Here is a 13592-nt window from a genome sequence, read left to right on the forward strand (position 1 = left end):
TATTTTATGGCCCACAAATAATGTCATAAATATAAAAATGGCCCTTGGAAGGATAAAACAAAATCAACATTTCCCTACCCTTACCTTAGGAGGCCTGGATAAAGTGGTGAAATATGTAGAACACCATTTTAAAAAGACAGGGCTTACTGGTTGGATAGAGACTAGTGGAATCCGTGAGCGATTAGACTTCAGTAACCCTTCAGGCTTGGGACAATACTTATTCCAGTTGTTCAATGTTTCACTGAACTGTAGATAGCATGGTGAGAAAAAAAAAACACAAGGGAGCACACACTCAGGATGATTGACCATTTGAAAAAAAATGGCAGCATTTATCCAAGTACAAAATACTCTGCCAGAAGAAGTAGTAAAAACAAAGTAATACAAATTGGAAACCAGGGGGTAAGTGGGAGAAGTGCTATTGTATTATGGGGATTGCAATCCATGACATATAAGAAAATGGGTATGGATTGTTGAGAGGAAAGCAGATTTGCTCTGTTAACATTCATCCAAGTCAAGGTAAAAACTAAATAACATAAGATGCTAAAGAAATTAATGTCTATAAAATAAGACTATGGAATTATGAAGTATGCTTCCAATACACTTGGAATTTTCATAAATCACTAGAATGCTGAATATTGATATCTTGAGTATGCAAAACTTTAAATGGATTGATGTTTTGGGAATCCATAAATCTATGGTTTACTGTTTCTGGAATGAAAAATTGAAGAAAAAATGATCTTGTAGTCATTGTCCAAATCATTTCATCCTGAAATACAACGTTCAAAGTCAGTGAAAGTTAATATCCATAGACTGCCAAAGAAGACTAATTTAAAGTTTACTGAAGTTTAAGATGAAAAAATGAAAATTTTTAATGAACTGCTGCATTCTAATATTTAATCACATGAAAAATCAGGAGTCACTATAATTTCCATTAGTGATTGAAATACAAAGTTTTAAAAAAGTTGTCACAAAGATTCAAAAGTTTCAAAATGCAACTTTGTTGATTGAATTTTAGGGATTGCATGATAGATAGAATTCTTCATGACAAGTAATTTATTAATCACAAGCCTTACTTTTAAATACTCCACCACATGAATATGCAAATAATCAGAGATCTACTAGATCAAATATGAGTATGTTGTGTTTCCCGAAGGATCATTTAACTAGCATACCCTCCCCGACAGAAACTCTGAGGAGACAGCTCTCACACCATGGACTGGATCTTGAGAATCCTCTTCTTGGTGGTGGCAGCTACCGGGCAAGAAGTCACCGGTCTCAGGGAGGAGGAAGTGGTTGTAGCTACTCTAGATTGATTTTGTCCACCTGTCTTCACTCAACAGGCAGTGACTCTGAGGTCCAGCTGGTCCAATCTGGTGCTGGATTGAAGAAGCGGGGTGCTTCAGTGAAGATCTCCTGCAAAAATTCTGGACACTCACTCACCAGTTACCTTATTGGCTGCGTGAGGCAGACCCCTGGACACAGGTTTGAGTGGATGGGAGAGATCTTCACTAGTAATGATGGAACAAGATACCCACCAAAGTTCCAGGGCAGAGTCACCATGACCAGGGAAACAGTCATAAGCACAGCCTGCATGGAGCTGAATGGTCTGAGTTCTGAGTTCTGAGTATTGTATGAAGGCACTCAGTGAGATAACCCAGTGAGACAGCTGTGCTGGGTTCACAGAAGATAGTCCACCAAGGTACAGGCTGCCAAATTTTTCAGTTGGGTAATCAAGAGGACAAAAAGAAAAAACAAACATGTATTTACTTAAGTTGTTTGAGACAGTTCCCAATGCATGTCGCCCAAAATAAAAATTTAGGGAGGCGGGAGGGGGACAAAGGTCCCTTACAGATTTATTTATTTTCCCATTGGGAAGAAGAGCCTAGGATCCAGTTGGAGCCAGTGAGCTTGGTAGCAAAGCAGATTCTGTATGCAAGGGTTTATTCCAAATAAAATGTATACGCATATGATTGGTTAATCAGTGGATTGCTGCAAACAAGTTCTCTAAGCAATACAGTTGTCTTAGTTTCCTTAGAGAGTCTTTAAAAAGAAAGAAAGAATGAAAAGCACGGTCTGTGTTTTGTACTGTGTGGAAGAAAAGTATTTTGAACCGAAGGCTATTATCGCATATTTAAGAAACTCAAGGGGACATGAAACTTTGGCTGCTCGATATAAAATGGTGGTTTTTAGATGAATTGAGCATTTTAAGGAAGGTCTTGAAGATCTCAAAGATAGATTCCAAGTAGAGGTCAGATCAGAAGTTTATGGATAATGGTGGGACTGCTTTTATTTTTGTTTGTTTACTTATTGTTGTACAGGTTTTATATTGTGTCATTTCTGGGTGGGCATATGGTTGTCATGGGGCTAAGGATTAATCCTGCTAAGAAAACTGAAAATTGCATTGGTAAGAAAAATGTCAATGATGATTGACTTTACATAACAACACAAAACATGTCAATGCTTTGAGAGTAGTAAAGTTTATCCTAGGAAATTTTATTGTAAAAGACTCTGCCATGTTGGGTGAGTTGAAAACTGTCCAAATACCTATTATTAGGAGACTGGATAAATAAACTCTGATACATACACATAGTGGAATATCATGCATTTCTGAAAAACAGGGATGGATGGCATTATGAAACACCACATGATGTGAAGGGACTTGGAAACCATTATGCTGAATGCAATTAGTTGATCACAAAAGGACAAATATAGTATGTGTCCACTATTGTTTGCTAAACACCAAGATGAAGGAAGGCTTTTACCCTCAGGCTGTGCAATATTCTGAGCTGGTCTCCCAAGCAACAAGGTAGAGAGCCTGCCAAGTGCTCATGGAACATAAATCACCTGCTTTATATGTACGTGTTAAAAATCTCTCTGACAGAGGATATTTAATCTAAACTGGGGTCAGATTTTCAAGCAGGGGCTAGAAGAACATTCAGTTGCTGCCATACAACATTGTACTAAGGTCACTCAGAATCAGTAGACACATCTACAATACTGGATTGAGACTATACTTGTGTAGTCTTGGGATCCAATCCCAGTAGCCACAAAGTCAAGGGAACAGAAAACAATATTGGCTAAATGTGTGTTAGAAACATCTGCAACTTAAATGGTCTTGAATAGAAATTATATGACTTTGACTACAAAGGATTATCTTCTGAAGTGACTGCTGGCATTGGAGCCTCTGCTCATTTGGTTAACTTTGCAGTGGTTCTCAACCTGTGGATCATGACCTCTTTGGCGGATCGAACGACCCTTTCACAGGGGTCACTTAAGACCATCGGAAAACACGTTATGATTTACATTATGATTCATAACAGTACCAAAATTACAGTGATGATGTAGCAACAAAATAATTTTATGGTTGGGGTCAGCAACATCATGAGGAACTGTATTAAAGGTCGTGGCATTAGGAAGGTTGTGAACCACTGCTTTACAGGAGCACATCAAGTAGTGGGAATTTCTTTAAATAAAAAATATTATGGAACAAAAGGTCCTGTTCCAGGCTATTCTGTTCCAGCAGTAGTACATAGCTTTATAACAGCGTGGGGGAAAGACCATGAAAAAGATGCATTAAAAATCAGAGTAACGCAGTTTTCATCAGTGCCTGTATTTGCGGTCGGCGATAGCTATGACATTTTTAATGCATGTCAGAAAATATGGGGTGACGATTTCAGACATGTAATAATATCAAGAAGTACAGATGTGCCACTAAAAATCAGACCTGACTCTGGAAATCCTTTGACATTGTATTGAAGGTTTGGGATATTTAATTTCGTTCCATGTTATAGAGAATTCAAAGGGTTACAAGTTACTGCCACCTTACCTAAGAGTTATTTAAGAGAATGGAATAGATATTAATACCTTTTTTTTTCTCCTCTTTTCTTTTTTTACATTTTATTAGGGACTCATACAACTCTTATTACAATGCATACATATACATACATCAATTGTATAAAGCACATCCATATAGATAGTATATTTCTTTTAACATAATTTTTTTTAACAATTTATTGGGGCTGATACAATTCTTTTCACAGTTCATACATATACATACATCAATTGTATAAAGCACATCTGTACAGTCTTTGGCCTAATCATTTTTTTCTCTTTTCTTCTTTTACATTTTATTAGGGACTCCAACAGCTCTTACCACAATCCATACATATACATACATCAATTGTATAAAGCACATCCATACATTCCCTGCCCCAATCATTCTCAAGGCATTTGCTCTCCACTTAAGCCCCTTGCATCAGGTCCTCTTTTTTTCCCCCCCTCCCTCCCCTTTCCCCCCTCCCTCATATGCCCTTGGTAATTTATACCTCGTTATTTTGTCATATCTTGCCCTATTTGGGGTCTCCCTTCCCCCCTTCTCTTCTGTCCCTCTCCCAGGGAAGAGGTCACATGTGGCTCCTTGTAATCAGTTCCCCCTTTCCAACCCACTCACCCTCCACTCTCCCAGCATCGTCCCTCACGCCCTTGGTCCTGAAGGTATCATCCACCCTGGATTCCCTGTACCTCCAACCCTCATATGTACCAGTGTACAGCCTCTGTCCTATCCAGCCCTGCAAGGTAGAATTCGGATCATGGTAGTTGGGGGGAGGAAGCATCCAGGATCTGGGGGAAAGCTGTGTTCTTCATCGATACTACCTCACACCCTAATTAACCCATCTCCTCTCCTAAGCCCCTCTATGAGGGGATCTCCATTGGCCGACACTTGGGCCTTGGGTCTCCACTCTGCACTTCCCCCTTCATTTAATATAATATATATATACACATACATATATACATATACACATATATACACATACATACACACACTTATATCTTTTTTTTTTTTTGCATGATGCCTTATATCTGGTCCCTTGGGCACCTCGTGATCGCACTGGCCGGTGCGCTTCTTCCATGTGGGCTTATTTGTTTCTGAGCGAGATGGCCGCTTGTTCACCTTCAAGCCTTTAAGACCCCAGACACTATCTCTTTTGATAGCCGGGCACCATCAGCTTTCTTCACCACATTTGCTTGTGCACCCATTTGTCTTCAGCGATCCTATCATGGAGGTGTGTAGTCTATGATATGATTTTTTGTTCTTTGATGCCTGGTAACTGATCCCTTTGGGACCACTTGATCACACAGGCTGGTGTGTTCATCCATGTGGACTTTGTTGCTTCTGAGCTAGATGGCCGCTTGTTTATCTTCAAGCCTTTAAGACCCCAGTCACTATCTCTTTTGATAGCCGGGCACCATCAGCTTTCTTCACCACATTTACTTGTTCACCCACTTTGGCTCCAGCCGTTGTGTCGGGAGAGTGAGCATCATAGAGTTCCAATTTAATAAAAGAAGGTATTCATGCATAGAGGGAGTGTTTGAGTAGAGGCCCAAGGTCCTTCCGCCACCTTAATACTTGACCTATAAATATCGACACAAAGATCTATTTCCCCAACCTCCTATATATATTTGCATGTACATGTCTTTGTCTAGACCTCCATGAATGCCCTTTGACTCCTAGCTCTTTCCTCCATCTCCCTTGACCTTCCTCCTGCCCTACTACCATGCTTCATCGCCACCTGGGCTAGAGTATACCTCACCACATGCACAAGATATTAATACCTTATAAGCAAATTGTATAAGGGGTGAAAGGAAAAAAGGGGAGTATTGAAAATATTTCCTTTGTTTCTGGTGGAACTTTGCTACAGAAGTTAACAAGAAATCTCTTAAAATATTCCTTCAAGTGTAGTTATGTGGCAGCTTATGTATTTAAATCTATAGTTCTATTGGATCAAACATAATTGTACAATTACTGCTATTATCAACTTCGATACCTTCATATCAGCTCCCCCTATCCACTCCCGCCCCAACCCTGGAACCACCCCCCCTGCAGAACCCTCAATATCTATCTATCTATCTATCTATCTATCTATCTATCTATCTATCTATCTATTTTTTGCTGTAACTTCCACCACCCCTTGCATCCTATCACCTGAAATTCTGATGTTTGTTCCCTTTGAGTGGTCTCATACAGTCACCATTGCTGTTAGTTTCTCCCTCCCCCAACTCCACACTTCCCCAGAAAAGACCTGCATGGGACTTCAATGAACCAGAAGGTAGGGAGAGGCTCCGAATTTATCGCCAGGTTCTCAAGGCTGGTTTCTGAGTGGCAGCAAAAAAGCCGCCTAATTTGGCCAAGGTAGGTAATGTAAGGCAAGGTCCCCAGGAAAGTCCAGCTGCATTCTTAGAACGCATCATGGAAGCTTTTAGGCTGTATACCCCCATAAATCTGACATCAGAGGAAAGTAGGGCTGCAGTAATAATGGCTTTTATTAATCAAGGTGCATCAGATATCAAAAGAAAGTATAAAGGCTGGGAGAAAAACTTTGAAGGATTTGTTGGAAAGAAAGACAGCGGATGGAAGATCGATGGATCCAGGCAGGAGAAACTAGGAAGATGACTAGGGAAATTGCCCAAGTATTAGTGGCAGCTACTGCAAGTGAAGAGGGAGAACAAGGGAAGGCATTAATAGAAATGGGAGGCTAGACTAGGAAAAGATCAGTGCAGTTACTGCGAGGAAAGAGAGTACTGGGCCAGAGATTGACTCAAAAAAGAGCTTTTGAAAGGAATGATATGGTGCTGGCATTGCCAGGAGGATGGACACCAGTTTGACAGGTGCCGCAATCTTCATAAGACAGCATGTCCCCTATTTTTATGCGGGGGAAAAAAAGGCAGAACCTAGAATGAGGAACTCGGGGTTCAGAATCCCTCCCTGAGCCTAGGGTACCATGATTGGTGGAGGGGAAAATGGTTGATTTCCTGGTTGACACAGAGGCAAAACACTCGGTCCTCACCCACGACAATGAAAAACTGTCGTCTCGTACCACCTGGGTGCAAGGTGTCACGGAGACCACCTGTTACCGATGGACTTCTACGCACAAAATGGACCTCAGAGTGGGTCAAGTAAGTCACTCGTTCATGCTCATCCCAAAGTGCCCAATGCCCCTGCTAGGAAGAGACATTTTAACCTAGTTAAATGCCCAAATATACTTTAAAACGAACAAGTCTGCTTGACGGATTCAAAAAGACACCTTTTAACTACTCCACACCACCAACCAGGATGAATATCAGTACTCACAGTAAAAAGAAAGATTCATAACTGCTAAAAGAAAAGAAATAAAGAATAAGACTGAGGTGATGCAGCCACTGGAAGCTGTAACACTGCCAAAAGCGGTGGCAGCTGTGCACACACCCGGCCATCAACAAGGAGACTCCATGGAAGCTAAGGGCAATCGTGCTGCAGACAAGGAGGTGCAAAAGGCTGCGGTCCAAGAAAAGGAAGGAGATGGACCTGGAGAACCAGGTGGGCAGGTATGCCTTGTTCCATTTTCTCTTCCAGGAAAGGGGTCCATTCCAATGTGCCTGGCTACACAGCTGAAGAACTGTGGGTCAAACAAGAGCTGTAAGCCCTAATAGAAGAGGGCTCGCCATGGCTAAAGGCCCAGGACAATCTTATCTTCCCCGCTGAGGTGGGACGCGAGATGCTGTACAATTTACATTGTACTACCCATTTAGGGGAAAAAAGATGCTACAATTGTTGCAAACTACAGTTCAAAGGCCAAGGACTGACTGCAGAACAGCTGGTGATCCCATGCCTTGTCTGCCAAGAATTGAAACCAGGTAAAATTATAAATATGCATCAAGGGGCTAGAGAAAGAAGTAAGCAACCTGGGCTACATTGGGGGGTGGATCTCACTGAGATCAAGCCAGGCAAATATGGTTACAAGTACTTGTTAGTCCTCGTTGAGACTTTTTCAGGTTGGGTAGAAGCTTTCCCAACTAAAAGAGAGACAGCCCTGATAATAGCAAAAAAAGGTGTTAAAAGAAATAGCTCCAAAATATGGAATGCCTCAAACAATTGAATCTGATAATGGGCCTGCTTTTGTAACTGAGGTCGTTCAAAATTTAGCTCAGGCTCTGGGGACAAATTGAAAACTGCATTGTGCATACAACCCAAAAAGCTCTGGGCAAGTAGAGAGAATGAACAGAACTTTAAAGTAGACTTTGACCAAATCAGCCTACGAGACTGGCGAAAACTAGGTGACTCTCCTGCCGTTTGCTATATTCCGTGTGCGGAATTCCCCCATGCTTGAATTAACACCTTTTAAAATTGTGTATGGTAAACCACCTCCCATTATCCCTAGAGCGTTCAATCCACCCTATGCAGGCCTCCTGAGATATTAGGGGCTATACAAGCCTTGCAGGCGATACAGGCCAATGTTTGACCCACCATTCAGGCTGTTTACCAAAATGCCATTGAGCAGGCAAATGCAGCTGCAAGTCAACATCAGCATTTGCCTGGAGATTGGGTCTGGGTTCGAAGGTTCCGTAGCAAAAATCTAGAAATCAAATGGAAGGGGCCTTATCAGGTTGTTTTAACCTCTCCTACAGCCTTAAAGGTGGAGGACAGGATAGCTGCCTGGTTTCACAAAAGCCATACCCGCCTAGTTGAGCCTCCGGAAAAGGTGTGGACGGTAACTCAGCATCCCACCAACCCCCTTTGGGTGTGCCTCAGTAGACCATCATGATCCTGTGGCTGGCAGCCCTCTGGGTGTTCCTCTCTGCGATTATCAAGGTAAACTGCGATTATAACCAACATGAACCTTGGATTCACACCTGGACTCTAAAAAATTTAGTCACCGGAGACATTCTGGCAACAGTAAGTAAGACACATCCAATATTTGCAATGCAGTATCCTGAAATATTTTTCAGCCTTGAACAGCTCTGGCAAGAAAGAAGGATTGGTCCCAGCCCCCGAGTGGCATGGCATGTCGGGTATAGCACACCTTTAAATAATAAACTGGTCATGAGGAAACAGGGGTTTCATGTGTGCCCTACGACCTGGCCTGAGGGCACTGACAGAGGAAAGTTGTGGGGACGTAGCCTGCAGCAGTTGTGGGGACGTAGCCAGGAAAGCATGATGGCCCTATTGTTCTGAATGGGCTTGTGTAACCACCAATGATGGTGACTGGAAATGGAGTTCTAAAGAAGACTCTGTGTCAATGAAATTTGTGTCAAGTAATAGTGCTGATGCCAATAATACCATAAAAATCACCATCCAGAGCCGGCATCATCACTGGGAGACCTTGATCCGAGGAATAACGTGGGCCTTCTGAAATAATAGCCACCCCAGTCCTAAAAGTCCTACATACTGTAACATCAACGGCTGGTCCAGAACACACGCAGAACAGGGTTCATCTCAGTTCTCCTTTGTTTGATTTAATAGTATCAACGTATAATGCTTTAAACAGTACTAACCCAAATGCTACCAAAAGTTGTTGGCTTTGTTATAGTATAGAACCCCCATATTATGATGCCTTAGCTATAAACAGAACTTTGGTTCAGGAGGCCGATGCAAGGTGCGACTGGAATAGCCGTAAGAAAAAAAGTTTCACAATAGAAAATGTTCAAGGAATTGGAGCGTGTGTGGGAAAACCTCCAAAAAAATTATGAGGCCTCATGTATACATATCAATTCTCAGGTCAGCCAAAGCAATAAGTGGATAATTCCTACTAAAGGTAGTTTGTGGATATGTTCAAATTCCTACCCTTCCCCTTGCCTGTATACCAAGTTGTTACACTCCACTAATGCTACAGAATTCTGTGTAAATATAATTCTTTTCCCGTGGGTTATTTACCATTCGTGGGAAGATGGATGCTTACAATGGTCAAACCAGCACTACCAGAAGGTTAAAAGAGAACCTGTCACTGATTTTTTTTAAACATTTTATTAGGGACTCATACAACTCTTATCACAATCCATACATATACATACATCAATTGTATAAAGCACATCCGCACATTCCCTGCCCCAATCATTCTCAAAGTATTTGCTCTCCACTTAAGCCCTTTGCATCAGGTCCTCTTTTCCTGTCACTGTTTTAACTGTCGCTCTGTTACTTGGAGTTAGCGCTGCTGGAACGGGCACAGAAATAGCTGCTCTAAGCAACCAAAATAATGGACTGACCCATCTCTAGAGTTTAACCAATGAGGATTTAGCCAGACTAGAAGATGCAATAACGCATCTAGAAAAATCTGTAAGCTCTCTTTCTGAGGTAGTCCTACAAAATCGTAGAGGGTTAGATATAATTTTTCTACAGCAAGGAGCAGTGACCACCCCCCACCGATTGACCAGTCAAGAAAACACATGCGAAACTGCTTGCCAACCACCACTGGACAATGCTGGCACCAGAAGTTTTCTCTAATCAATTTAAAGAACAGCAACACTGGACTGCCCCCTGGCCCTGGCCCCATAAAAGCCCAGTGAACAAAGAACTCAGGGCTGATTCCCTTTGGCTGCTGGGTCCCCACTGTGTTGGGCAGTGGAGGGAGGGAAGCCCTAGCTTGAGCTAGCAAATAAACTCCTTTTGCAGCTTTTGCATCTCAACTGGTCACAATTCTTCCATGCGCCAATGGTGAGCTCGCGTTCCCTCCCCCAATCCAACACTAGAGGATGAGAATTATATTACAGTTGAGTCTCAAGTACAGTTTACTCAACAGATAATAGGATAGATACGTGAGGTTTGCTTGAGTGCCTGGGAAAAGATAATTCCATCAGGAGAGAGAAAGCCGATTTGCATGGCTATAAGACAGCGGATTGATGAATCCTATGCTGACTTTGTGTTCCAAAAGTTCTATTTCCAAATATGTAAAGAATGTCCAGGCAGTAAGAGACTTAGTGCATAAGCTATCTTATGATTTCTCCAATAAACACTGTAAAAATACCTTCCACTGGGAACAGGGCACTCTGCTACATTATCTCAGGATATGCAGGAATGTAGAGACAGAGGAATACAAGACCGACCTCATGGCATCTGCACTGGCAAATTATATCAGACCTAGAAAAAAGTGTTTTAGTTGTGGGAAGACAGGTCATCTTCACAGAGAGTGTAGGCAGAGCAGGCTGCGGCCTATGTCAGAGCATGGGCCAGGGCCATCAAGATCGGGTTTAATGGAACCTGAACTCTGCCCCGCTGTAGGAAGGGAACTCATTAGCCAAGCCTTCCCAGCGGGAAAATATTGGAAGGAGCTTGATACAGACCCTGCCAAGCAAAGCGTGGGAGGCAAGGTGTCTGCCTGCCAGAGCAAAGAAGAGAGAAACTGCAGGTATCACCCAGCTTCACAGCAGGAGACCAGACCTAACCAATCTTGCAAAAGCCCAGCCTCTGTTCTCCCTGCAGTTGTTTTGACTAGCCAAGAGATGGCTCTCAGAAGCACTCACAACAGTTTGCTGATTCTAGAAGCAGGAACCTCTTATGGAAAAAGTAATACAATTTTTATCAGGAAGTTTTAACCTAAGTACTGAAGAAATTCGAATTGATACTGGAGTTGATAAAAGTTGGGAGGAAAAGCTGTGATTAAATTAGAAATTATTAAGAGCTGTAATTGGTGTTCACTACCAAAGAACTAATTGTGATTGTTAGCCTAAATAGAACCATTTTATTATTTTTTTTAACAATGTATTGGGTCTCATACAATTCTTTTCACAGTTCATACATATACATACATCAATTGTATAAAGCACATCTGTACAGTCTTTGCCCTAATCATTTTTTTCTCTTTTCTTCTTTTACATTTTATTAGGGACTCATACAACTCTTACCACAATCCATACATATACATACATCAATTGTATAAAGCACATCCATACATTCCCTGCCCCAATCATTCTCAAGGCATTTGCTCTCCACTTAAGCCCCTTGCATCAGGTCCTCTTTTTTTTTTCTTCCTCCCTCCCCATTTCCCCTCCCTCATATGCCCTTGGTAATTTATACATCGTTGTTTTGTCATATCTTGCCCTATCCGGAGTCTCCCTTCCCCCCTTCTCTGCTGTCCCTCTCCCAGGGAAGAGGTCACATGTGGATCCTTGTAATCAGTTCCCCCTTTCCAACCCACTCACCCTCCACTCTCCCAGCATCGTCCCTCACACCCTTGGTCCTGAAGGTATCATCCACCCTGGATTCCCTGTACCTCCAACCCTCATATGCACCAGTGTACAGCCTCTGTCCTATCCAGCCCTGCAAGGTAGAATTCAGATCATGGTAGTTGGGGGGAGGAAGCATCCAGGATCCGGGGGAAAGCTGTGTTCTTCATCGATACTACCTCACACCCTAATTAACCCATCTCCTCTCCTAAACCCCTCTATGAGGGGATCTCCATTGTTCGACACTTGGGCCTTGGGTCTCCACTCTGCAATTCCCCCTTCATTTAATATGATATATATATACATATATACATATACACACATATACACATACATACACACACTTATATCTTTTTTTTTTTGCATGATGCCTTATACCTGGTCCCTTGGGCAACTCGTGATCGCACTGGCCGGTGTGCTTCTTCCATGTGGGCTAATTTGTAGAACCATTATATATTAAGCAATCATTCTGCACCAGTCCTAAAGTGCAACCTCAGGCCTTATAACATTTTCAAAAAAAGAAAAGGCCGACTAGCCCCTTGTTCTTAAAAGCCAGCAAAAGGCTATCCTGTGCCAGGAAATTGTGCAACCTCAAAGTCTGCTTGCTCAGTTACGCTGCTTAACGGCCAGTTTTGCTTCCATACCAGCCTGCTTAGTCGCGCTGTTCAACCCCAATTTCTGCTTGTGTACCAGCCTGCTTGCACAGTATAGCAATCTAATGAAGCCTTATAAAAACCCAAGTCTGTAAGTGAAAGGGACCAGCCAATGGCCGCATTTTGTCTAGGGCTGGCTGGTCCCTGCGCAGGTTTCTTTTGTTATTAAAACTTTTATTTCTTTCAATCTCACATCTCAGTTATTCTTGTCTGGCTCATGTACAACAAATTAAGATGTTTATTAGGAAAGTCCAACCTAAATTCTCAAGGTGTTGCTGGAGTTATTGGTCAAGATTATAAAGAAGAAATAAAGGTAGTTATGAATTCTGATATACCATGGTTTGCAGAGTGAAGACCCAAAGCCCATATGTCAGCCACTGGAGATCCCCTATAGGGGAGGGTAGGAGCCAGTCAAGATGCGGTGTAGCATCGATGAAAAACACAATTTTCCTCTAGTTCTTAAATGCTTTCTCCCCACCCCCCACATCATGATCTGAATTCTACCTTGCAAGTTTGGCTAGATCAGAGGATGTAGACTGGTACAGACAGGAACTGGAAGCACAGGGAATCCAGGGTGGATGATATCGTTAAGACCAGTGGTGTGAGTGGTGATACTGGGAGGGTAGAGGGAGAGTGGTTTGAAAAGAGGGAACTGATTACAAGGATCTACATGTGACCTCCTCCCTGGGGGACAGACAATGGGAAAGTAGGTGAAGGGAGACATCAGGCAGTGCAAGATATGACAAAATAATAATTTATAAGTCATCAAGGGCTCATGAGGGAGGGGATTAAGTGGAGAGCAAATGTATTAAGAATGATGAAGGCAATGAATGTAAAGATGTGCTTTACACAATTGATGTATATATGAATTGTGATAGGAGTTGTATGAGCCCCTAATAAAACAATTTTAAAATATTTCAAAACTATAAATTATAAAAATCTAGGATCAAAATATAATGGAGAGCC

The 13592-nt window shown here is 42.1% G+C and overlaps 1 pseudogene; it reads left to right on the plus strand.

The window, feature by feature from the left end:
* Positions 1-1211: 1211 nt before the first annotated feature.
* On the plus strand, positions 1212-5792 carry LOC142427545 (nicotinamide phosphoribosyltransferase-like; annotated as a pseudogene).
* Positions 5793-13592: the final 7800 nt, after the last annotated feature.

The sequence above is a fragment of the Tenrec ecaudatus genome, chromosome 15 (genome assembly GCF_050624435.1).
Source record: "Tenrec ecaudatus isolate mTenEca1 chromosome 15, mTenEca1.hap1, whole genome shotgun sequence".
In the NCBI taxonomy this organism is placed as follows: domain Eukaryota; kingdom Metazoa; phylum Chordata; class Mammalia; order Afrosoricida; family Tenrecidae; genus Tenrec; species Tenrec ecaudatus.